Source organism: Bombina bombina, chromosome 2, assembly GCF_027579735.1.
Source record: "Bombina bombina isolate aBomBom1 chromosome 2, aBomBom1.pri, whole genome shotgun sequence".
NCBI classification, from domain to species: Eukaryota; Metazoa; Chordata; class Amphibia; order Anura; family Bombinatoridae; genus Bombina; species Bombina bombina.
The window spans coordinates 1,020,090,804-1,020,113,879 of NC_069500.1; positions in this window are offsets into that span (position 1 = coordinate 1,020,090,804).

The window sequence follows — 23,076 nt, forward strand, 5'->3', positions numbered from 1 at the left end:
GCCAAGTAAGGTCAGTCCAGCCCCGAAATACCAGGCAATTCTCCTCTGAACAAGGAACATGACAACCCCAGACGATCGTTTCGGACTCCTATGGGCCTCGTCAGTGAGGTGCAGCCACATTCCTCTAAGCACACTGGGCAAGGAGTCCACGTCTGGTTTCCCCCATCACCCATAGGGAGACTTCCCCAGGGTCATAATAATTTGCATACAAAGAGAGAAGCGCTCTACCAGGAACGAACAACAGCTCAGTGGCTTGTTCTATGGCGATTTACCACCCGGAAGCAGCCTCTTTTAGAGCAGTGTGCTTTTCACAGAAGAAAACTTTCCTGAAGTATATCAGTCTGATCCTGCCAAGTAAGGTCAGTCCAGCCCCGAAATACCAGGCAATTCTCCTCTGAACAAGGAACATGACAACCCCAGACGACCGTTTCGGCCTCCTATGGGACTCGTCAGTGAGGTGCAGCCACATTCCTCTAAGCACACTGGGCAAGGAGTCCACGTCTGGTTTCCCCCATCACCCATAGGGAGACTTCCCCAGGGTCATAATAATTTGTATACAAAGAGAGAAGCGCTCTACCAGGAACGAACAACAGCTCAGTGGCTTGTTCTATGGCGATTTACCACCTGGAAGCAGCCTCTTTTAGACCAGTGTGCTTTTCACAGAAGAAAACTTTCCTGAAGTATATCAGTCTGATCCTGCCAAGTAAGGTCAGTCCAGCCCAGAAATACCAGGCAATTCTCCTCTGAACAAGGAACATGACAACCCCAGACGATCATTTCAGCCTCCTATGGACCTCGTCAGTGAGGTGCAGCCACATTCCTCTAAGCACACTGGGCAAGGAGTCCACGTCTGGTTTCCCCCATCACCCATAGGGAGACTTCTCCAGGGTCATAATAATTTGCATACAAAGAGAGAAGCGCTCTACCAGGAACGAACAACAGCTCAGTGGCTTGTTCTATGGCGATTTACCACCCGGAAGCAGCCTCTTTTAGACCAGTGTGCTTTTCACAGAAGAAAACTTTCCTGAAGTATATCAATCTGATCCTGCCAAGTAAGGTCAGTCGAGCCCCCAAATACATTATACATTACATTTTATTAATTAACCCCTAATCTCCCACCCCCAATGTCGCCGCAACCTACCTACACTTATTAACCCCTAATCTGCTGCCCCAACGTCGCCGTCACTATATTAAATGTATTAACCCCTAAATCTAAGTCTAACCCTAACCCTAACACCCCCTAACTTAAATATAATTTAAATAAATCTAAATAAAATTCCTATCATTACCTAAATCATTCCTATTTAAAACGAAATACTTACCTATAAAATAGACCCTAAGCTAGCTACAATATAACTAATAGTTACATTGTAGCTATCTTAGGCTTTATTTTTATTTTAAAGGCAAGTTTGTATTTATTTTAACTAGGTAGAATAGTTATTCAATAGTTATTAACTATTTATTAACTACCTAACAAAAATAAATTCAAATTTACCTGTAAAATAAAACCTAAGTTACACTAACACCTAACACTACACTACAATTAAATAAATTCCCTACATTAAATACAATTAAATAAAATTAGCTAAATTTAAAAAAAAAACAACACTAAATTACAGAAAATGAAAAACAAATTACAGATCTTTAAACTAATTACACCTAATCTAATAGCCCTATCAAAATAAAAAGCCCCCCCTAAATAAAAAAAAACCCTAGCCTAAACTAAACTACCAATAGCCCTTAAAAGGGCCTTTTGCGGGGCATTGCCCCAAAGAAATCAGCTCTTTTTCCTGTAAAAAACCTAAGCCCCCATTGCCCTGAAAAGGGCATTTTGGATGGGCATTGCCCTTAAATGGGCATTTAGCTCTATTGCTGCCCAAAGCCCTAACCTAAAAAATAAACCCACCCAATACACCTTTAAAAAATCCTAACACTAACCCCCAAAGATTCACTTACTTAGAGAAGTCTACATCCAAGCGGCAAGATGTTCTCAACAAAGCTGGCAGAAGTGGTCCTCTAGGCAGGAAGAAGTGGTCCTCCAGATGGGCAGAAGTCTTCATCCACATGTCATCTTCTATCTTCATCCTTCTGACGTTGAGCGGCTCCATCTTCAAGACATCCGTTGCGGAGCATCCTCTTCAAACAACGTCTTCTTCGGAATGAATGTTTCTTTAAGTGACATCATCCAAGATGGCGTCCCTTAGATTTCGATTGGCTGATAGAATTCTATCAGCCAATCAGAATTAAGGTAGAAAAAATCCTATTGGCTGACGCAATCAGCCAATATGATTGAGCTGGCATTCTATTGGCTCTTCCAATCAGCCAATAGAATGCAAGCTCAATCCTATTGGCTGATTGGATCATCTTGGATGACGTCACTTAAAGAGATATTCATTCCAAAGAAGACATCGTTTGAAGAGGATGCTCCGCACCGGATGTCTTGAAGATGGAGCTGCTCTGCGTCGGAAGGATGAAGATAGAAGATGCCGTCTGGATGAAGACTTCTGCCCGTCTGGAGGACCACTTCTGCCCGTCTGGAGGACGACTTCTGCTGGCTTCGTTGAGGACATCTTGCCGCTTGGATGAAGACTTCTCCCAGTAAGTGGATCTTCGGGGTTAATGTTAGGATTTTTTAAGGGTGTATTGTGTGGGTTTATTTTTTAGGATAGCGCTTTGGGCAGCAATAGAGCCAAATGCCCTTTTAAGGGCAATGCCCATCCAAATGCCCTTTTCAGGGCAATGGGGAGCTTAGGTTTTTAGTTAGGCTTTTATTTGGTGGGTTGGTTGTGTGGGTGGTGGGTTTTACTGTTGGGGGGTGTTTGTAATTTTTTTTACAGGTAAAAGAGCTGATTTCTTTGGGACAATGCCCTGCAAAAGACCCTTTTAAGGGCTATTGGTAGTTTAGTTTAGGCTAGGGTTTTTTTATTTTGGGGGGGGGCTTTTTTATTTTGATAGGGCTATTAGATTAGGTGTAATTAGTTTAAAGATCTGTAATTTGTTTTTTTATTTTCTGTAATTTAGTGGGGTTTTTTGTAATTTAGCTAATATTATTTAATTTATTTAATTGTATTTAATGTAGGGAATATATTTAATTGTAGTGTTAGGTGTTAGTGTAACTTAGGTTAGGTTTAATTTTACAGGTAAATTTATATTTATTTTAGTTAGGTAGTTATTAAATAGTTAAAAACTATTTAGTAACTATTCTACCTAGTTAAAATAAATACAAACTTGCCTGTAAAATAAAAATAAACCCTAAGCTAGATACAATGTAACTATTAGTTATATTGTAGCTAGCTTAGGGTTTATTTTATAGGTAAGCATTTAGTTTTAAAAAGGAATAATTTAGGTAACGATAGGAATTTTATTTAGATTTATTTAAGTTAGGGGTGTTAGGGTTGGGGTTAGACTTAGGTTTAAAGGGTTAATAAATTTAGAATAGTGGCGGTGACGTTGGGGACGGCAGATTAATGGTTAATAAATGTAGGTAGGTGGCGGCGATGTTGGGGGCAGCAGATTAGGGGTTAATAAATATAATGTAGGTGTCGGCGATGTCTGGAGTAGAAGATTAGGGGTTAATAAGTATAATGTAGGTGGTGACGATGTTAGGGACAGCAGATTAGGGGTTAATAATATTTAACTAGTGTTTGCGAGGCGGGATTGCGGTGGTTTAAGGGTTAATATGTTTATTATAGTTGTGGTGATGTCAGGAGCGGCAGATTAGGGTTTAAAAATGTTATAGTGTTTGCGATGCGGAGGGCCTCGGTTTAGGGGTTAAGATGTTGTTTATGGGTGTTAGTGTACTTTGTAGCACTTTAGTTATGAGTTTTATGTTACAGCGTTGTAGTATAAAACTCATAACTACTGACTTTAAAATGCGTTATGGATCTTGTCGGTATAGGGTGTACGGCTCACTTTTTGGCCTCCCAGGACAAACTCGTAATACCAGCGCTATGGAAGTCCCATAGAAAAAAGGCTTTACGAAGTTTATGTAAGTAGGTTTGCGGTAAGGCCAAAAAAGTGTGCGGGACACCTATACCTGCAAGACTCGTAATAGCAGCGGGCGTAAAAAAGCAGCTTTAGGACCTGTTAACGCTGCTTTTTTACCTTAATGCACAACTCGTAATCTAGCCGAATGATTTTCATATATACGTAAACTAAAGATAGCCAATAAACATAACAAAACATTTATCAATACTCTGAAGCTAAAGATAATATATATATTATTTTTAAAGGACCCTGGAAGTCACAGTCAAATTTTCATGAGTCAGAGCATTGGTTTTCAACCTGTGGTACATATACATGAATGTCTTGAGCCATCTAGAGCTTTTGCAAGGGGTACTACCAACATTTAATTTATCACAGAAATCAGTTTTCCTCAGTTTTACCCCCAGCATCCTTAAACATGCCATATTCGAATTTCCTGCCTGGTTGGTCAGCTACTCACTCACTCTGACTGACTCACCCAATCTCAGATAAAGAAATCCTCAGAATCTTGATGGCTAGTGAAACACTAATATAAAGTGTGTCACAGGGAAAGCTTTGGGTAAAGTGTTCTATACCCAAGTATGCCACAATGAAATGAGCTGCAAATGTGATTAAGTTAGAGGCAGACATCTGGTATATTACTTTCCTCATTATAAGCTTTTTTCTACCAGAAGTGACATAAAAATGTAATGCTGGAAATCAATAGACGACATTACAAATGTTAGACATGTGCATGGCGAAAAAATTCGGTTTGGTTCAGTTCGGATCGATTCTGATTTTTTAGAATTTTGGTTCGGATCCATTCGAATTCGGAAAAATTTGAATCAATTCATTTCGGATTCGTTTCGGATTTATTCGGATTCGAATAAATTCGGCTGAATTTGGTTCGATTTGGTTCGGAATTTTGGTAAGTATTCGGTGGGATGTGCTGTGTATTAGACTTGTATTATGTACTGTATATCAGGTGTAACCCATAGCAGAGTGATATAACCTAATATACTGTACAATACTAGTGTAATCCATGGCCAGCCAAATCTACTGAATAAATCCGAACTAATTCGGATTTATTCGGTAGATTCGGCACTATTTTAATTCGGAAATTCGAATCGATCCGAATCCCGAATTTACCGAATTCGGCCGAATTTCCGAATCGATCCGAACAGATCGCACATATCTATAAAATGTACAATCCCACAGTTTTAAGGCTAAAACTTCTTCAAACCAAACCTTTCAAGTAACACTGTTAGCAAGAAAAAGAGAGAGTTAACAAAAAAATGTAATGTGCAATGGAACTATTTTGAATTGAAATACTCCTGAATCATGTTAGGCTTTGCTAAATAATTCTCACTGCAGAGGGTTGTGAGATCTGGCCTGCTACTTACAACTGTTGGCAGTAGCAGTTTTAAGGGTCTGCCTGATCCCACTTTCAACACAGACATTCCCACAGTCCACCCATACACACCACTGTTCTCTGTGACTCAACCCTAGAGACACAGACCAATCCGTGACCCACCCCTCCTGGCATCTCGCTGCCCACAAATGTGGGGAGCTTGCAAGAGGGCAGAGAAATATTAAAGGGGCATGAAACCCAACATTTTTCTTTCATGATTCAGATAGAGAATATCATTTTAAACAACTTTCCAATTTACTTCTATTATTTAATTTGCTTCCTTCTCTTGTTTTCCTTTGCTGAAAGGTTTATCTAGGCAAGCTCAGGAGCAGCAAAGAACCTAGCGTCTAGCTGCTGATTGGTTGCTGCATATATAAACCGATTCTCATTGGCTCACCCATGTGTTCAGTTAGAAACCAGTGGTGCTTTGCTGCTCCTTCGACAACTGATACCAAGAGTATAAAACAAATTAGATAATAGAAGTAAATTAGAAATTTGTTTAAAATTGTATCCTCTATCAGAATAATGAAAGAAAATGTTCAGGTTTCATGTCCCTTTAAGGTACAAAGCAATAATCTTTTAAACCCAAATATTAATGAAAAGAAGGAGGAACCAATTTATATGGTGTTTTAGATTTATTTATGTGACAACACTTCTTGTGACATCACCAGATATGAAAATCAATACACAATATCAAATGCGTTCAAAATTTGTAGGCTTGTTTAAAACATATGCACATTATGCCCCCACTGTATTAACCCTTTAACTACAATTAATTTCCCCCCTTCAATTAACACCATGACAAAAATCTGCATTCACGTTTCCTTTATTATTCTGTTGTTTAATAAAAAGTACAATATACTTGTTAATATTTTCTCTAAAGCTGCTGGTTATAATAGATTCCCACCTAATTATAAAAAAATGCTATAATAATAATGTGGTTTCTAAAGGTTTGACTGGGAAAATAATTGTGTAGAAGGATGTTTTGAAGGCATCTGTATGGCTTTGGCTACTGATTTCCAGTTATAGTTTTTATTAGTAAGTGATGTACAAGCACTTTCACACATATAAATGACTCCCTAGAGAGTCCAGTTCTTTTTTGTCTTTTCATTTAGCAGGAGCCTAATAATAGCTAAAATAAAACATATTGCATTGAGTGAAGGCAAAATAGCAGCACATTTAAGTGCACTGTACCATATGAAAAGCAAAACTACACTATGAAAAATTAAGCCCCCCATTGTCAATTCAATCAAAGTCAAACAAAACAAAGGTAATTGTTAAGAATCAAACATGACACTTGGATGCACCTGGGTCACAATTCCTGATTCATGGGATCACATTGCAGTAAGTAATTTAGGGCTAGATTACAAGTGGCATGCTAACATTAGCGCATGCTAGATATAAGAATATCACTGGTGCGTTAATTTGCGCTTATATTACAAGTTGAAAGGAAACACAAATGCAAGAGTGTCATTGCATTTTAGCCCGACTGATGTTGCATAAAGAGTAGTGAATTGAAAAAAATTGTTCCAAACACAAAATTAGTACATTTAAAATTGCAGTTACACTCATATAAACACTATCTGATAAAAATGATTCACATAAATATAAAAAAATAGTAAAAAAGCTGTGACACACTGCAAGCGGAGCGACGCGAGGCAAAGCAGCTTCTTCGCTCCGCGTCACATCGCTTCTGAAGTTCAAATATTTCATCTCTGAGGGCTCAGCTACGCGTCCTGACGCAGCAGAGTGCTCAGAGATGAAAGGCAGGATACACTGAGCGCACACAGCTGCATGTACACGCTGCACGTCGCTCTGCTTGCAGTGTGTCACAGCCTTTATAATAATATGTGTTAAAAGGCTATCCGCTAGATTATGAGTTGTGCGTTAAGGTAAAAAAGCAGCATTAAGAGGTCCTAACACTATTTAAATAATATTAACCCATAATTTGCCATCCCTAACATTGCCGACACCTACCTACATTTATTAACCCCTAATCTGCTGCCCCAACGTTGCCGCCACTATACTAAATGTATTAACCCCTAAACCTTAGTCTAACCCTAACCCTAACACCCCCTAACTTAAATATAATTACAATAAATCTTAATAAAAATTTATATTATTACCTAAATAATTCCTATTTAAAACTAAATACTTACCTATAAAATTAACCCTAAGCTATCTACAATATAACTAATAGTTACATTGTATCTAGGTTAGGGTTTATTTTTTATTTTACAGGCAAGTTTGTATTTATTTTAACTAGGTACAATAGTTATTAAATAGTTTAAAAAAATTAAATGTAAAAAAAAAAATACAAACAACCCCCCAACAGTAAAACCCACCACCCACACAACCAACCCCCCAAATAAAATATTATCTAAAAAAACTAAACTCCCTATTGCCCTGAAAAGGGCATTTGGATGAGAATTGCCCTTAAAAGGGCAGTTAGCTCTATTGCAGGCCCATACCCTAACCTAAAAATAAAACCCACCCAATACACCCTTAAAAAACCTAACACTAACCCCCTGAAGATTGACTTACAGTTCTGAAGACCGGACATCCATCCTTAAGGAAGCGGCAGAAGTCTTCATCCAAGCCGGGCCAAAGTCCTCAACGTAGCTGGGAGAAGTCTTCATCCAAGCTGGGCGAAGTGGTCCTCCAGAAGGGCAGAATTCTTCATCCAGATGGCATTTTCTATCTTCCTCCATCCAACGCGGAGCGGGTCCATCTTCAAGACATTCAACGCGGAGCATCCTCTTCATCCGGAGTCTTCTTACAGAATGAAGGTACCTTTAAGTGACATCATCTAAGATGTCGGGGGTGACAGATTAGGGGTTAATAAGTGTAAGATTAGGGGTGTTTAGACTTGGGGTTCATGTTAGGGTTTTAGGTGTAAACATAAAATGTATTTCCACATAGAAATCAATGGGGCTGCGTTACTGAGTTTTACGCTGCTTTTTGGCAGGTGTTAGACTTTTTCTCAGCTGGCTCTAACCATTGATTCCTATGGGGAAATCGTGCACAAGCACGTACGACCAGCTCACCGATGACTTAAGCAGCGCTGGCATTGGAGTGCAGTAAGGAGCTAAATTTTGCTCAACACTCACTTCTTGCCTTTTAACACCTGGTTTGTAAAAACCTGTAATACCAACGCTGCAGGTAAGTGAGCGGTGAGACAAAACTGCTCATTAGCACCATACAGCTCATAATGAAATACTCGTAATCTGGCCGTAAGTATTTCACTACAGAGGGCTATAATATATATATATATACTGTATAGATTTATATATATAGCTGTGTGTGTGTGTGTGTGTCTAAATAATAATTACATAATACTATTTAATGTGTTTACTGTAAATATTTCACATTCCAATGTTCTTCACATACAGGAATATGTTTTTTATTGTAAATACATATTTCTACATATATTTGTATATACCTATACCTGTATATATATTTCTATAGATACATAGGTATAGAATACCTACTTTAAATTAACATTATCAGATATATATATAGAAATATATATTTAATAATAAAAATGTAATTTTTTCTCTGTGAAGAACATAGGAATGTAAAACATGCATAACGCACTTTGGGAAAGATTGCAAGTCACGCGTTATTAGTTTTCCGCACGTGATATGGTCTTTTTGCAACCAATTTCCATTGCACAGCTATTACAAGTCTTGAAAAATCACAATTGCACGCGCACATTCGCCTTTTACGCAACAATCCTTTCCATGCTCGAAGAGCTGTAGTTTTGTGCAACATAAAAGTTTCACGAAACACTTAAAAAATACATTACAAAGTACATTTATACTCACATTAACACTGTCTAATAAAAATTATTTAAAAAAATATTGCACACAAAAGTTATAAGGGCTCAAAGATATGAAATCTCAAGTGTTAGAAAAAAAAGCATTCAAAGAGATGCCGTCTTCAAGACCATCTAAAATATAACAATATATAGCATTAAAGTATCCCTTTAATATCAATACTTAATAACCGTTTTATTATAACCATTATAAACCCTTCAGCTACACCTTTACTACTTGTTTCCCATGCTGGATGAACCCATACATGGTATACTTTAAAATGTAACACACAGTGCATTTGTCACAGTATCCAAATATCAGTTTCTGCAATGGACTACATAATACCTCAATTGACTATACCTCTAACTTACTGCATCAAAACCAGGCAAAAGCATTAGTGAAATCGTCATCCACATAGCATTACCCATATATTTCTAATGAACATTCTCACAAAAAACGTACCTTAGACTTTTAATGTTCAAATGTTAAAAGTTCGGCATCTGAACCACCATTAGAGAAAGCTGCTAGTTAGCGTGTACACGAGACAGTCTTTTGATCAAGCCACTCGTTTCTAATTGGTGTGTACATCATATGACGCTCAACAACAAGGCTGTGTGTGCCGTGTTTACTACATGACACTCACGTATAAGATACAAACAGGTAACCTTGACAGCATAATACAATATAGGCCAGTTGCAAACGTGACTATTAGCATATATGTCAACCAATAGTAACTGATATATGAATTAAGGGCATCTTCAAAGGTTTTCAACTCCAGTAGGCAATAAATGGATGTATAGACATAGTAAATATTAATCTTAATTAACATACAGCTAGATTACAAGTCTGTGCGTTCGTCTTTTAACGCCGAAAATTGGGTATTTTCAGCATTAAAACAGTAACGCAGACATTACAAGTCTTGTCGGTATTGCTGTACCACAAGCCTTTTAGCCTGTAACGCAACGTCAGTACCGCACTCGTAAAATTTACGTTTTTGCATGGGATTTCCATAGCGCTGGAATTACGAGTTTCTCTAGGAGGCTAAAAAGCGAGCGTTACTCCCTATAATGACAAGATCCGTAACGCCATATAAAGTCAGTAGTTAGGAGTTTTACGCTACAAAGCTGTAACATAAAACTCATAACTAATGTGTTACAAAGTACACTACCACCCATAAACTACCTATTAACCCCTAAACCGAGGCCCTCCCACTTTGCAAACACTATAATAAATGTATTAACCCCTAATCTGCCGCTTCCGACATCGCCACCACTAAAAAAATTATTAACCCCTATTCTGCCACTCCCCGACATCGTCAGCACTGTAATAAACATATTAAACCCTAAACCGCCACCCTCCCGCATCGCAAACACTATTTAAATATTATTAACCCCTAATCTGCCGTCCACCCACATTGCCCCTGCTATACTAAAGTTATTAAGCCCTACACAGCCACGACTATAATAAACCTAATAGCCCCTAAACCGCAAGCCCCCACAACAAAATATACTAATTTAAACTATTAACCCCTAAACCGAAAGCCCCCACATCGCAATAAACTAATTTAAACTAGTAACCCCTAAACCTAATGCCCCCCTAATTTTGTATTAAAATTACAATTTCCCTATCTTAAATTAAATTAAAACTTACATGTCAAATTAAAAAAAACTAATTTTAAACTAACAATTAAACTAATATAATTATTAAACTAATAATAAACTAACTACTAATTAAAATAAACTAAACTACACATTAAAAAAATCCTAACACTACTCTAAAAATTACAAACTAATTACAAAAAAAATAAAATACTAAATTACAAAAAAATAACAAACACTAAATTACGGAAAATATCAAACAAAATTACCAAAAATAAAAAAGAATTAATGTAATCTAATAACCCTATCAAAATAAAAAACCCCACCCAAAATAAAAAAAAACCCTAGCCCACAAAAGACCCTAAAAGGGCCTTTTGTGGGGCATTGCCCCAAAGATATTATCTCTTTTACCTGTAAAAAAAATACAAAGACCCCCCAACAGTAAAACCCACCACCCAACCATCCTCCCCAAAAAAGCCTAAATCTAAAAAAACTTAAGCTACCCATTGCCCTGAAAAGGGCATTTGTATGGGCATTACCCTTAAAAGGGCATTTAGCTCTTTTGCTGCCTAAAACCTAAGCTAAAAAAAAAACACCCAAAAAACCCTTAAAAAACCTAACACTAACCCCCGGCGATCCACTTACAGTTTTTGAAGTCCCGCTTGAACGATCTTCATGCCGGTGGAGAAATCCTCATCCAGGCGGCGAGAAGTCTTCATCCAGGCGGCCTCTTCAATCTTCATCCCGGTGGCAAAGTCCTCATCCAGGCGGCGGGAAGTCTTTATCCAGACGGCCTCTTCAATCTTCATCCCGGCAACGAAGTCCTCATCCAAGCGGCGAGAAGTCTTAATCCCAGCGGCCTGATTTGAACAGCCATTAGGTTTTAAGCAGCTCTCATTCTATTGGCTGATTCATCATTCAATAGAATTAGAGCTGCTTAAATCCTATTGGCTGATTTGAACAGCCAATAGGATTTTAGCAGCTCTAATTCCTATTGGCTAATTTAAATCTTTCAGCCAATAGGAAAGCAAGGGATGCCATCTTGAATCGCGTACCTTGCATTAAAGATTCAGTGTACGGCGGCATCCGTATGAAGAGGATGCTCTGCGCTGGATGTTTTCAGTATGGACCCGCTGCGCACCACTGGGATCAAGATAGAAGATGCCGCCTGGATAAAGATTGAAGAGGCAGCCTGGATGAAGTCTTCTTGCCGCTTGGATGAGGACTTCACCGCTGGGATGAAGATTGAAGAGGCGATCTGGATGAGGACTTTGCCGCCGGGATGAAGATTGTAGAGGCTGTCTGGATGAAGACTTCTCACCCCCTGAATGAGGACTTCTCCGCCGGGATGAAGATCGCTCAAGCGGGACTTCAAAAACTGTAAGTGGATTGTCGGGGGTTAGTGTTAGGTTTTTTAAGGGTTTTTTTTGGCGGGATATTTTTTTTTAGATTAGGGTTTGGGCAGCAAAAGAGCTAAATTCCCTTTTAAGGGCAATGCCCAAACAAATGCCCTTTTCAGGGCAATGGGTAGCTTAGGTTTTTTAGATAGTTTTTTTTTATTTTGTGGGTTTGGGGTGGGGTTTGTAATGTTAGTGGGTATTTGTATTTTTTTTTTTTCTTTCACAAAAAGAGCTGAGATTTTTAGGTTTTTTATTTTGGGATGTTTTTTTAATGGGTATTAGAATAGGAATAATTTTTATTATTTTTGATAATTTGTTAGTTATTTTGTGTAATGTATTTTTTTTTGGGGGTATTTATTTTTTGTAGCAAAAGAGCTGTTTAACTTAGGGCAATGCCCTACAAAAGGCCCTTTTAAGGGCCCTTGGTAGTTTGGGGGTGGGGGTTTGTATACTGTTAGTGGGTGTTTGTTTTTTTTAGCAAAAGAGCTGTTTAACTTAGGGCAATGCCTTACAAAAGGCCCTTTTAAGAGCCCCCAAAAGACCCTTTTAAGGACCCTTGGTAGTTTATTCTAGATTAGGTTTTTTTATTTTGGGGTGGTTTTCTTTTGTTTTTTTTTAAAGGGAATATGAATAATTTTTTTTTTTTGTAATGGTAGTTGTTTTATTTTTTGTAAAGGTAGGTTTTTTATTTTTTGGAATTTTAGGTTTTAGTGTAAGGTAGCTTAGGTTTTATTTCACAGGTAAGTTTGTATTTATTTTAACTAGGTAGTTAGTAAATAGTTAATACCTAGTTAAAATAAATACAAACTTACCTGTGAAATAAAATAAAACCTAAGATAGCTACAATGTAACTATTAGTTATATTGTAGCTAGCTTATGTTTTATTTCCAGGTAAGTATGTATTTAGTTTTAAATAGGCATTATTTAGTTAATAATTTTAAATTTAATTTAGATCTAATTTAATTATGTTAAAGTTAGGGGGTGTTAGGTTTAGCGGTAGGTGTAGGGGTTAATAGTTTAATTTAGGTTGTTGCGATGTGGGAGGCTGGCGGTTTAGGGGTTAATAGGTTTATTTAGTGCTAGTGATGTGGGAGGCCAGAGGTTTAGGAATTAATAACTTTATTTAGTTGCGGAGATGTCGGGGGCACGGCGTAATAGGGGTTAATAACTTTAGTATAGTGGCAGCGATATCGGGAGTGGCAGATTAGGGGTTAATAACTTTATTTAGGTGGCAGCGATATCGTGATTTGTAGATTAGGGGTTAATAACTGTAGGTAGATGTCGGAGATGTCGAGTCCGGCAGATTAGGGGTGTTGAGACATAGGGTTTATGTTAGGGTGTTAGGTTTAAACACTATTTTCATTTTCCCAATAGACATAAATGGGGCTGCGTTACGGAGCTTTTCTTTCTGCGATTGCAGGTGTTTTTTCTGACCCGCTCTCCCCATTGATGTCTATAGGGTAAGCGTGCACAAGCACGTCAAAACAGCGCTTGTTTTTGGTGCATTATGGAGCTTAAAAGCACCATATCGCCCGCACAAGTCGGGTTTTGAAAACTTGTAATGGCAGCGCTATAGGGGATTAAATAACACAACTTTTGTTGCATTCGTTAATTTCCCTATAGGGCTCAAAACTCATAATCTAGCTGTTAGTCATTAATAACAAACAAATTTTAAATACATATGTACAGAATGTTGTTATACACCACTTATACAAAGAAGAAACGAAACACTGTTAGTAGAATAGTGAAACATCTAAATAGGTATTTAACCCTTTCGGGCCAATGTATCCAATCTATGAATCCATTGGGTTTCACTTTTAAGTAGTTCTTCATTTCTATTGCCACCTCTTCTAAGAGGAGGGATTCTATCAATCACTGTAGCTCGTAACATACCTACAGTGTGACCCATTTATAAAAAAATGCCTGACTACTGGTTGATCACATTTTTTATATTTCAATGCTGACCTGGTAGCACTCTTATGATTTGCTAATTTCTCTCTTAAGGGGGTGCTCGCTTTTCTAATATAAAATTTACCACATGGACAGGTAAGAAACTACACAACATAGTCTGATGTACAGGTAAGCCTGTGTCTAATGGTATATTTCTTGGATGTGTATGGATGAAAAAATGCAGATCCAGAGAATAAAGTGTTACATGTCACACAGTTTTCACATTTATAACAACCTGCCTTGCCTTTGGGTAGCCATGTAGTTTGTAACTGACTAATATCATGTTTAACCAGCATAGATCTTAAACTGTGTCCCTTTCTGTACACCATTCTTGGTGGTTTAGTATTTTTAAAGAGTAACGTAGGTAACGTAGGGTCATTAGATATCAAATGCCAGTTCTTAGTCAGGACTTTTTTAACTAGATTACTAGATAGTGTGTAAGTGGTGAGAAAGTTCAAGTTAGTGTTGCTCTCTTTAGCTACTTTCATTTTGTAAATTAACATAGTTTGATCAAGGTCTACAATCTCTGCCCATATAGTATCTGTCTTTAGCTCTGTAACCTCTAGCCAAAAATCTAGCTCTCATAACTTGGTATTGATGCTCTTTATTATTTGGTTCTGTATTGTTACGTATAACTCTTAGTAACTGAGATATCAGAATCCCCCTCTTAAGTTGTGGTGGGTGGTAACCCTGATATTTCAATAAAGTATTTCTATCTGTAGGTTTAGAATATAATTTAGTGCATAATAAACTTTGATTCACATTAATTTGTTTATAGATACAAAGATCTAAAAATTGAATTTCAGTTCTACTGCTTTCCAATTGAACATTAGGTTGATTTAAGTTTAATTCAGTGTACCACTGTTGTAATTCTATCTCAGAGCTCCCCATACCATAAACACATCATCTTCGGTACATTAGTATATTTGAGTTAGTTTGATTGTATGTATATTTGTTCTCATATCATGTCATAAAAAGTTTGGCATATGATAGTGCCATGGGGGACCCCATGGCTGTGCCTACCAACTGTAGGCAAAATATATTTTCAAACATAAAGTAATTATGAGTCAAACACATGTGTAAGAGATCCAATATAAACTCAACAGGGGGACCCAAATATTCATGATTAGCTAGTAAGCCCTCTTTTACTGCTGCAATCCCTAAATCATGGGGAATAATAGTATATAGACTTGTTACATTCAAACTGACTAAAATTATTTGTTCAGGGCACGTAGGCCTAGATTTAGAGTTGGGCAGTAGCCGTGAAAACCAGCGTTAGAGGCTCGTAATGCTGGTTTTTACCGCCCTCTGGTATTTGGAGTCAGTCAGGAAAGGGTCTAACGCTCACTTTCCAGACGCGACTTTTCCATACCGCAGATCCCCTTACGTCATTTGCGTATCCTATCTTTTCAATGGGATCTTTCTAACGCCGGTATTTAGAGTCGTGGCTGAAGTGAGCGTTAGAAATCTAACGACAAAACTCCAACCGCAGAAAAAAGTCAGTAGTTAAGAGCTTTCTGGGCTAACGCTGGTTTATAAAGCTCTTAACTACTGTGCTCTAAAGTACACTAACACCCATAAACTACCTATGTACCCCTAAACCGAGGTCCCCCCACATCGCCGCCACTCGATTAAATTTTTTTAACCCCTTATCTGCCGACCGACACCTACGTTATACTTATGTACCCCTAATCTGATCAGCCAATCAGATTGAGCTCACATTCTATTGGCTGATCGGAACAGCCAATAGAATGCAAGCTCAATCTGATTGGCTGATTGGATCAGCCAATCGGATTGAACTTGATTCTGATTGGCTGATTCCATCAGCCAATCAGAATTTTCCTACCTTAATTCTGATTGGCTGATAGAATCCTATCAGCCAATCGGAATTCGAGGGACGCCATCTTGGATCACGTCCCTTAAAGAAACCGTCATTCGTCGGGAATTCGTCGGTGAAGATGGATGTTCCGCGTCGGCGGGATGAACATGGATCCGGAAGAAAGAAGATTGAAGATACCGCTTGATAGAAGACTTCAGCCGGATCATGGACCTCTTCAGCTCCAGCTTGGATGAAGACTTCAGCCGGATCATGGACATCTTCAGCCCCCCTCTTGGGCTTGGATCAAGACATCGGAGCCAGGACGGATCGGTGTGATACCCGGCGAGGTAAAGATAAGGAAGGAAGATCTTCAGGGGCTTAGTGTTAGGTTTATTTAAGGGGGGTTTGGGTTAGATTAGGGGTATGTGGGTGGTGGGTTGTAATGTTGGGGGGTGGTATTGTGTTTTTTTTACAGGCAAAAGAGCTGAATTCTTTGGGGCATGCCCCACAAAGGGCCCTGTTCAGGGCTGGTAAGGTAAAAGAGCTTTGAACTTTTGTAATTTAGAATAGGGTAGGGCATTTTTTTATTTTGGGGGTCTTTGTTATTTTATTAGGGGGCTTAGAGTAGGTGTAATTAGTTTAAAATTGTTGTAATATTTTTCTAATGTTTGTAAATATTTTTTTATTTTTTGTAACTTAGTTCTTTTTTATTTTTTGTACTTTAGTTAGTTTATTTCATTGTATTTATTTGTAGATATTGTATTTAATTAATTTATTGATAGTGTAGTGTTAGGTTTAATTGTAGATAATTGTAGGTATTTTATTTAATTAATTTATTGATAGGATAGTGTTAGGTTTAATTGTAGATAATTGTAGGTATTTTATTTAATTAATTTATTGATAGTATAGTGTTAGGTTTAATTGTAACTTAGGTTAGGATTTATTTTACAGGTAATTTTGTAATTATTTTAGCTATTAAATAGTTCTTAACTATTTAATAGCTATTGTTCCTGGTTAAAATGAATACAAAGTTACCTGTAAAATAAATATAAATCCTAAAATAGCTACAATATAATTATAATTTATATTGTAGCTATATTAGGGTTTATTTTACAGGTAAGCATTTAGCTTTAAATAGGAATAATTTATTTAATAAGAGTTAATTTATTTCGTTAGATTTAAATTATATTTAATTTAGGGGGTGTTAGTGTTAGGGTTAGACTTAGCTTTAGGGGTTAATCCATTTATTACAGTAGCGGCGAGATTCGGTCGGCAGATTAGTGGTTAATAATTGAAGTTAGGTGTCGGCGATGTTAGGGAGGGCAGATTAGGGGTTAATACTATTTATTATAGGGTTATTGAGGTGGGAGTGAGGCGGATTAGGGGTTAATAATTTTATTATAGTAGCGGTGCGGTCCGCTTGGCAGATTAGGGGTTAATAAGTGTAGGTAGGTGGAGGCGACATTGAGGGGGCAGATTAGGGGTTAATAAATATAATATAGGGGTCGGCGGTGTTAGGGGCAGCAGATTAGGGGTACATAGGGATAATGTAAGTAGCGGCGCTTTACGGAGCGGCAGATTAGGGGTTAAAAAAAATATGCAGGTGTCAGCGATAGCGGGGGCGGCAGATTAGGGGTTAATAAGTGTAAGGCTAGGGGTGTTGAGACTCGGGGTACATGTTAGGGTGTTAGGTGCAGACATAGGAAGTTTTTCCCCATAGAAAACAATGGGGCTGTGTTAGGAGCTGAACGCGGCTTTTTTGCAGGTGTTAGGTTTTTTTTCAGCTCAAACAGCCCCATTGTTTTCTATGGGGGAATCGTGCACGAGCACGTTTTTGAAGCTGGCCGCGTCCGTAAGCACCGCTGGTATTGACAGTTGAAGTTGCGGTAAATATGCTATATGCTCCTTTTTTGGAGCCTAACGCAGCCATTCTGTGAACTCTAAATACCAGCGGTATTTAAAAGGTGCGGCCAGAAAAAAGCACGAGTAGCTAACGCACCCCTTTGGCCGCAGAACTCTAAATCTAGGCGTCAGTTTCTTTAAGTAATTTGATCAAGCTTATAGAGTCAAATAAATATGATTTGTTTTTGTTCACAGTATCTTTTAGATGAAAGTCTATATATTGGGTCACCTCCCAGGAGGTCTCAACATATCTTTATGTACTTTGGGGACAGTATATATGTAGGAATATTTGGGATAGTTATTACTAAGGAATCGATGTATATTTTCATCAATGAAGCCCTGCTGTAAAGCAACCTGTAACTGTGTGTCCAGAAGTACTTTACTTTAGTTGGATTTCTTTCTTTATAGGTTGTAGCATCATTTAATTGTCCTAATAGTTCACTCTTATAATAGTCCCTATCTAACAATACTATCGCTCCGCCTTTATCCGCAGGGCGAATAATCATTTTTAAGTTCCTGCAAGGCTTGCCATTCAGTTTTCTCCATGTTGGATCTATTCTCATCAATTACCATATGTTGACTCATAGTAGCTCTAGTACAAATAGACATGTATGTTTCATATACATATTTCGCTATAAATAAATATATCAGTCCAAAAAACATCACATATATAGAGAAATATGTATTTATAATTAAATAGAACATATTCCGTTACGAAAACATTTTCGCAATATGAAATATTTGCATTTTCATGTACACTATTCGAGGAGAATACGTCAAGGGCTTTGTGCAACATATTAGGGTTCCTGTGGTTTTTTTTTATTTGTCTTTTCCATTGACTTCTATGGGGAATACATGAACGTGCACGCGATTTGGATTATGCGGCCTAACGCACAAGCAAAATAAGTTATTTTGCAGCTTAAAATAGCTGTGCAACCCCAAATGCGAAAAAGCCATAACGCGCGCAGTGTTTTTGCAACTGATTAGTCGCACGACTTATAATCTTGCCTTTTGTGCTTCCTGTTTTGCACTTTAGGTCTAACAGTATCGGGTTAGCACACATGAAAACTTAGTTATCTTAAGGCACATTATTGAAATATTAAATATAAAATATTAAAAAAATATTATTAATTAAAATAATTATTATAGAAACCATAATATACACTCACCGGCCACTTTATTCGGTACACCTGTTCAATTGTTTGATAACACAAATTGCTAATCAGCCAATCACATGGCATCTAGACGTGGTGAAGATGACTTGCTGAGGTTCAAACCGAGCATCAGAATGGGGAAGAAAGGGGATTTAAGTGACTTTGAAGATGGCATGGTTGTTGGTGCCTGACGGGCAGGTCTGAGTATTTCAAAATTTGCTGATCTACTGGGATTTACATGCACAACCATCCCTAGGGTTTACAGAGAATGGTCCAAAAAAGAGGAAATATCCAGTGAGCGGCAGTTGCATGGACTATAATCCTATGTTGCTGTCAGAGGTCTGAGGAGAATGGGAAGACTAATTCAAAATGATAGAAATGCAACAGTAACTCAAATAACTACTCGTTACAACCAAGGTATGCAGAATACCATCTCTGAAAGCACAACACTTCGAACCTTGGAAGCAGATGGGCTACAGCAGCAGAAGACCACACCGGGTACCACTCCTGTCAGCTAAAAACAGGAAACTGAGGCTACAATTCGCACAGGCTCACCAAACTTGGACAATAGAAGAATGGAAAAACGTTGCCTGGTCTGAAATGTCTCGATTTCAGCTACGACATTTAGATGGTAGGGTCAGAATTTGATGTAAACAACATGAAAGCATGGATCAATCCTATCAACGGTTCAGGCTGGTGGTAGTTGTAATGCTTGTGGGATATCTCTCTGTCAGACCAAACTTGGCTAGTAGTCTTCTTATCCCGGTGTCAAGTGAAATGATAGTAAATATCTCAGAGCAGAGTAAGTTAGTAAAATGAGGTAAGCAGTATTTACAGTAGACAGGGTAGTCCTTCAGGGCAATAAGAAGAAGACAGAGAATGGTCAAGACAGGCTGAGTCCGGCAACAAGAAGGCAATCCTGCAGTAAAGCAGATCAGGGGTGAACCAATACAAAGAGCAGGAACAGACGGGTATCAGTAACAACAGAAATCCAGCAGAGTAACAGTTTAGGGGTAAACCAATAGAATGGTCAGACAGGCAGAGTTCCGCAACAATATGGCAATCCAGTAGTTCAGGGGTTAAGCAAGCAGAGTGGTCAGACAGGCAGTGTTCAGTAACAGTATAGCAATTCATCAATTCAGAGGTTAAGCAAGCAGAGTGGTCCAACAGGCAGAGTTTGGCAACAATATGGCAATCCAGTAGTTAAGGGGTTAAGCAAGCAGAGTGGTCAGATAGGCAGATTTAAATATCAATATGGCAATCCAGCAGTTTAGGAGTTAAGCAAGCAGAGAGGTCACACAAGCTGAGTTCAGTAACTAGCAGCAAACAAACAGTTGCAAAGCTCCGTATAGTGCCAGATAGCAAAAGGGTTAATAAGGGAGGCGATCCGCAGTACAAAATGATCAGCAGAGGACAAACAAGCAACAAACAGCCATTACCTTAAGCAGCTTCAGTGGGTGTAAATATTACAGAGAGGATATATATAACACTCACCACTCTAGACCGGATGCCTCTAACTCACGCCTTCCAGCGAGAGGTCTTACCCGTACCGGTGAGTGATTTTTCAGTCCGCCTCTGACCACTTTCACACTCGCGGATACTGCTTCATATAACAGGACTCAGCTTTCAGATGTGCGGTACTGTTACACGCTTCCTGATGTACTTCCTCTAGCTGCCGCTCTGTATCAACCAGGACCCAAATAGCGAGCTCCTCCTTGGTCGCAAATAGTTGATAGTTGAAGAAAGAAACTTGGTCCAATATTGTAAAACAGTAGAAATGTTTATTCTTTATTCTCCATATAAAAGGTGACAATACACACAAAACAAAATGTGTATGCAGGCTCGGTCTTACGCGTTTCGGCGGTAAAGTTACGCCTTAATCATAGACCATACCTGAACCCTATACACCTGTGATTTTATAGCGGAGGGCCAAAACCCTCCCTCTTTTTCCTTTTACTCTTCTCACTTAATTTTAAAGGTACAAGACCACTTATAGAATACCAAATGCCAATTATTAAATAAACATATATAGAGTCTGGTATCATAGTTCTCTTATGAATAAATGTTTTAAAGTAACGGTTTTACCATCAGATGTGCGAATAATAAGTTTTCTATTTTAACACAGCTTCTTATTCATTAATCTTGAGTTGCACGATTTTAAGGGTTTTCAAAATGACTACCAATAACTAGAGAATATATTTAAATTAAACTAGTTGAATTACCACTCTGAATAGATTAGCTAAAGGATATACATATTAAGGAGACCATATTTGGGAACCATATGTGTATTAATATTATTGCATTAGTTGGTCTATAAGTGATCTCAGGATAGTAATTCATAATCTAAAGAGTATAAAATATAGTGATGCAAATTAAACAATATGTACAATAGTCAAAATTTTAACCCTGATCTCAGGATATTCATTACATAACATAGATAATTATACCCAGCATTTAATAACATCATGCTCTGAATTGAAGCCTAATCGAATCATAGTTTTGAACATGAATATCCAGTATGCTTCTTGTTTTTTTTAGGCTGCTCAAACGATCCCCCCCTCTGTGGGATCTATGTATATGTTCAATAGCAGACCAACTAAAGAATTTTAGGTCTTGGTCATGTTCCTCAATAAAGTGAGTAGCAAGGGCAGAGCAGGCAATATTTTTTTCTATATTATAAATATGTTCGCGAATACGCGTTCTTATGTCCCTTGTGGTCATACCAATATATTGCCTCCTATGCTCACTACACTCTATTAAGTACACAACATGATCTGTGGAACACTTGATGCAGCCTTTGATAGCATATTCCTTTCCTGTTACATAGGATTCACATTTTCCACTGACTTTGATATATCCACAGGCTCTGCACCTCTTATTTCCACATTTATGTGTGCCATTTATTTGTAACCAAGTACTTTTATCTCTGTTAGTATCAAGCTTATTTGTCTTTATTTCACTGGGGGATACAATGTTAGCTAGTGATCTACTCTTTCTATGTACAAATTTACATCCTTTCTCTACCAAAGGCTTCAGTACCTCGTCTCCAAGTACCAACGGTAGATATTTTTTAACAGTTTCACAGATTTTGGTGTATTGGTTCTAATATTGGGTTATAAACATAGGTCTATCATCTTTATGTATGGTTTTTGGTTTGTCAGACAATAAGTTAACCCTTTCCATTTGATCTACTTTTTTACTAATGCTGTTAATTTGATTAACATTGTAGCCTCTGTTTATCATTCTCTCAGTTAGTTCAGTTTTGGCTTTTTCATAACCACCCTTTAGTGAACAATTTCTTTTTGCACGGATTAATTGTCCCTTAATTATACCTTTTGTGACATGTTTAGGATGATTACTTTTTGAGTGTAATAAGGCATTGCCTGCTATGGGCATTCTGTAGAGACCAGTCTCTACTTTGTTATTTTTATCAGCTATCAAGACAAGGTCTAAATAGTTGATTTTTTCCTTATTCCACTCAGAAGTAAAACTCATACTCATTTCATTGTTATTCAAGTATATAAGGAACTGATCTTTTTCTTCTCCTTCCCAGACAAACAGCAAGTTGTCTATAAACCTCTTATAAAGGCGAATTGACCGTTTGAATGGGTTGTTATCGTTAGTAATGAGGGTCCTTTCTAGCCATCCCATAAAAAGGTTCGCATATGAGGGCGCAAACCGTGCCCCCATTGCTGTACCCTTTTTTTGTAAATAAAATTCCCCCTCGAACATAAAATAATTATGCTCGAGGAGGAACTCAATCACTTCAAGAATATAGTTCTGGAAGTAAGGATCTAGCGTGGTTTCAAGATTTAAAAAATATTCTACTGCTTTTAAACCTAAAGCATGTGAAATCATAGAATATAAAGATACAACATCTATTGATAACCAGCTATATGTATCCTTCCACTCAAAACTTTCAAATAGCCGTAAAACATGTTTCGTATCTTTGAGATGGCTATCAAGGTTCTGAACAATGGGTTGTAAGATTTCATCAACCCAGTTTGAAAGGGGTTCCAGGACAGATTCTAGACCTGATATAATGGGCCTGCCTTTAATTT